Below are 4999 nucleotides of genomic sequence, written 5' to 3'. Positions count from 1 at the left end.
AAGGCGCAAAAGCAAATTGATCTTATGGACGACTTTCCTATTGATGAGCTTGAGACTGACCTCTCCAAAATCCAGTTCCAATACTTCTCGAATGATGTTGAGACTGAGTCACCACCAGAAAATCTTGTAGAAAAACAAGCCTCTATTACTCAGGATGAGGAACAGGCCAAAAACCCTGCAGATCCAATCAAGCTGCTCAAGGTGGCACACTTCCTGTCTCCACTTCACCTATTCAAGCTGAGTAGATTAACTTGTCTAATCAAACTCCACCTCCAACTCAACATGTTGATGACTCAGCTCATGAAATCAATCAAAGTCCAGGTACCAATCCAGGTACTCAATCTGGCAGAGAGCCAACTCCTCCACCACCATCAAACTCAATACCAGCCTCTGAGCCTAATGCTGCTCAATTCGCATACTTGAATGCTACTGAGTCAGGACGCCACGTCATTGCTTCTGCTCAGTCCTTGCTTCAAGATTTAAACACTCCTCAAGCTAATGCACACCAATCCACTCAAGCTGAGTCCTCTCAACTATCAGGTATTACTCAGCTTCTAAATAAACTCCGAGGCCTTAAGGATCTGGTCAGTATTATTACTACGGTTCAAACTCAGCAACCCAATCAAGGCCAGATAGCCAAACTGACTGAACTGATGCTGACAATGGCAACCCATATGAATTCACTTGAAGGCAAAATTCACCAACTGTCAGAAGTCAATCCAGGGTATGCCACTTCCACTGAGCTTCAAAGCTATTTTGCTAAGCTAACTGCGGAACTGACCACATCAAGTGCACCCGGCAATGCTGAGTTTGCCACCTCTGCCGAACTTCAACAATGCTTTACCAAGCTTCATGCTGAGCTGACCAGTACACGTGACCTAGTATCCTCCTCTTCTCAGTGTACTATAGACCAGCTGAGTGAAGCCGTAAGCATACTCAACATCAACAAGGCACAGATGGATGTTGATCCAGTTTCCAACAATGAACTCCTGAGCTTTTCCCAGGCCATTATGAAAGCCATGCGCATCAACAATGCCCAGCGGATGTTCTATGATTCTGCCTTGCTCAAAATGTACCATCAATCGTTTGGTCAGATCACCGCCTCGCTCACCTGGCTAAGCAAATCCCATTAATGCCTACTAAGCATGATCAGCAGCTCCCTCAGGGTTCCTCGGCATGTCCAGGATGACAGTGTTCCTGTTATTGATGGTTTGGGTGAAAGCACTAAGCGACTTCAGCGCTACTCCCATTACCTTTCCAATGCCGCACGAAATGAAACCTTCCTCTACAAACCCGATGATGGCAAAACGGGGGAGACAAGTCAAGGAGGAACTCAGCCTGCTGGTAATGTTTCTGGAAGTAAAGAGAAAGGCAAAGGAATTGCTCTTGCTGACCATCAAGCTCAGGTCAACTTGAAGAAAAAGAAGTAGAACTAGCTTAGTCAATATCTAGGACTTAGCTTTATATCCTGTCTTTGAATGTATGTGTTTTAAAAGGTCAATATATGATAAGTATTAATTTTCTTCCTGACCTGACTAATAAAATTTGAACAAACAAATCAAGAAGTTAAACACACTCAGTATGCATTAACACCAAAACAACTTATGCAATAAACTGAGAGACAACATACTTCTAATATTTTTGAAAAACTGACTTAAACCCAAACAAGCTCAAATCTAAAACTAAGTCAGTATACACAAATGTCTTAAGTCTAATTCAATTAGATCTTGGAAGGTTTAGAATTAAGTTAAGACAATATGTGCAACCCTTACGGGGGAGTAATTTTAAAAATAAATCAATCATGGGGCAACTTATAACTGAGTTCCGTAATTATGTATTTTGCCAACATCAAAATGGGGGAGTTTGTTGAAACACCTTTCCACAAGATTTTGATTTGACAAAATCATCCATGATTAAGAGGCAATTAAATTTAAATGCTTTGATTTAATTGTACTAATGTGTTTGTTCAATATTGAGTGCAAGAATATATATATAAAGTAAGACAGGACAGAAGTCAGCATAAGCAAAGCTGAGTGGAACGGAACTCAGCATGACAGAATGGAAGCCGAATGGAGTAGAACTCCGTATCAGAAGTTTTAGTCTAAGATGCCAGAACGAAGCTGACTAAAACAAAAGACTTCTTCAGCTGCGTATAAACAGAATGGAGCTAACCACGAAGCAACTCAGTATAGAAGTTGAACATTCGAGGATAACGAATGAAGCTGAGTCATAGTCAGGACAGCATGAAGGATCCGTTCACTAAAGGACAAAGCCTGCCAATCTTCTGCACCAATAATTGGAACCTCGAAGACACACAAAAGACTAATTCCAAGAGACATGGGTCATTGGATTATTGGTAAAAGACAACTGGCACAAAAAGACAAGCCAGACGCAAGAAGACAAACCTGACGCCTGAAGAAAACAGAGAAAGGGAATGGCGGAACAGTCTGAAGCTGACCAGAAATTGTTCTCCAAAAGAGCCGTTTTGGTATTAACGGTAACAACAATTCAAATGATCCAAATCTGCAATTTCCTTCTATAAAAGGACAATGAAGAACCTTGGATCATTACTGAAGCAAAGAGAGAAAATCTTGAAAGCACTCAAATACAAAAAGATCTTACACCAATTTTTTTCTATTCTCTGTGTAAATGCTAGATTGATTGCTGTGTAATCATCTAAAGTGTTCTTTAGTTTAAAAAGAACAAGTTCATGATCAATAGGAATATTGAGAGTGTTAAGCTGAGTGACTTGGTTGTAAGCATTCAGTAATAGAGAAATCTAGGTGCTGGGTTGTAGCACTTAGTAGGAGTTGAGTAGACGAATAGAGGAAGGTACTCTTGTATATTAAACTGCCTTGTAATTGGTTTGTGCTCTACCGTTAAAGAGCTCAGTGTTGGATTCAAAAAGCCCGGAGGACTCTGGGGACTGGACGTAGGCAGAGAGGCCGAACCAGGATAAGTGATACTGAGTAATCTCTAAACTCTCTCTCATATTGTATGTGTTGTTTGCTTTATTTACTCAGCATATAAATTGCCAAAGCTGACCTTGAGTAAATAAGTGGTGCTGAGTTAGAAGCTGACCTCCAAGAGTGTCAATTCCTAACTTACAAGAAGATACCTTTAGTCAACATCTGACTAAAGCTGTCTTAAAACATATCTCACCAAGCTGACCAAAAGCTGAGATTAACAAACTCTCAAAATAACTTCCAGTCAGCTTAATTAAAACGCGAAAAAGTTATATTAGTTCCTAACCCCCCCTTTGAACTAATTACTAGGGACCAACACGTAGTGAGTGGGACAGTCCTCCCGCTTTTCTGCCTGATGTTCTTTGTTCTGATTTAAGTTGATATAAAGTTCTTTAGTTTAAAAAAAAACAAAAAAACAAAAAACAAAATAATAGTTTATACATTGTTTCCAAATATGAAAAAAAGTTCAGAAAAAATCAGTACAGGTGTTGTCAAAAGAAAGAAAGAAAAAATAAGAGAAAAAATGAACCAACAAATGTTGATCCAATGAATCATCAAAATTGAGTGAAATTTCATCGATTTAAATAGTTTATGGTCTAAATGTGACCAAATAATAAATTAGTGGCTAAATATTAAAATTTTAAATAAATCAGGGTCTAAATAACATTTTGCACCAAATTACAAATTGTAATTCTTAAGTGAATTTCATCTTGTAATTTATAAAAAAATAAAAAATTTAAAAATAACTACAATGACAAAGTAATAATTTATACATTCGTGTTGTCAGATAAAGAAAGAAAAAATAAGAGAAAATGTGACAAAAAAATGCTAATCCAAGAAATTGAACTCTCTCCCTTATAAACATATTGAATATGTCTTTACCATTCAACCTAACAGTATTTTTTGTTATATATTTAAATCTATATACCTTTTAACCATAATTTTTTTAATAATTATCAAATTTTAAAAAAATTCCGATCGGAGACCGCCTGGACGGCCTCCCCCTAGAGCCGGCCCAGTCTATATCCAGCCACATTAGTCCATTCTGATGTCTTTCTTTCGGATACAAATGAAGAACTCATTTTACAAACTTAGCCTATGTTGCCAACTGAATCATAATCCGTAAGTGTTTTTTCAAATAAAAAGGTAATCATTTTTATTACCAAAATATGATAATCATAAGAAGTGTCCAAGTACAAGCATGCACAAAAGTGGTAGAGTTTCTTCCAAGATATATCTTTTAAGAGTATTTTAAATGAAATAATTTGCAAGAAAATAATATAAATACTAAGTGGATTACTAAACCTAGCCACAAATTCCTACACTTAGCCTCGTAAAAAGACGAAACTGCCCTTTTAACAAATTCACTAATCCTCTCAAATTCTCAAATCCTCTAAAAAACCCATAACTCTCTAAAATCTAATCCGGACTAATTTAGTAAAGAAAAAACATGGGAAAGGACTAATGATACGTAATTATGTTCGAAAATATGTTTTATTTACGGTTGTTTATAGTAAAATCGAATGATTTTTAAAAAATCAATTTTTCGACGTCGGGGCATATGAACAATATGCCTCACCACGTGGTGAGGCGTGTTGCTTATATGCCTCACCCTCACCATATGGTGAGGCATATCAGCCATACGCCTCACCACATGGTGAGGAATATAAGCCATACGCCTCACCACGTGGTGAGGCATGATGTTTACACGCCCGCGTTCCGTAGAGAAAAAAAAAAAAAGAATTTTGGTTCCCCAAAGTAAGAAAAGGCAGTTTTGTCATTTCTCTAGGCTAAATGTGGAAAATATAGGCTAAGTATAACAACACCCAATACTAATTAGGGTAATTAATTTATTAGTCCCTATATTTTGACAAAACGTGCTGTTTAGTCCTTGTATTTTAAAAAACACATGGTAAGGTCCCTAACATTTTTCTCAATGAACTGTTTAGTCATTCCGTCAGTTTGTTAGATTTTTTTACCGTTTATGACTTCAGAAATGACTAAATTACCCTTTACTATTTACCTTCAAACTT

The sequence above is a fragment of the Euphorbia lathyris genome, chromosome 5 (genome assembly GCF_963576675.1).
Source record: "Euphorbia lathyris chromosome 5, ddEupLath1.1, whole genome shotgun sequence".
Classification (NCBI taxonomy): domain Eukaryota; kingdom Viridiplantae; phylum Streptophyta; class Magnoliopsida; order Malpighiales; family Euphorbiaceae; genus Euphorbia; species Euphorbia lathyris.
Note: the sequence above shows the minus strand (reverse complement) of the source record.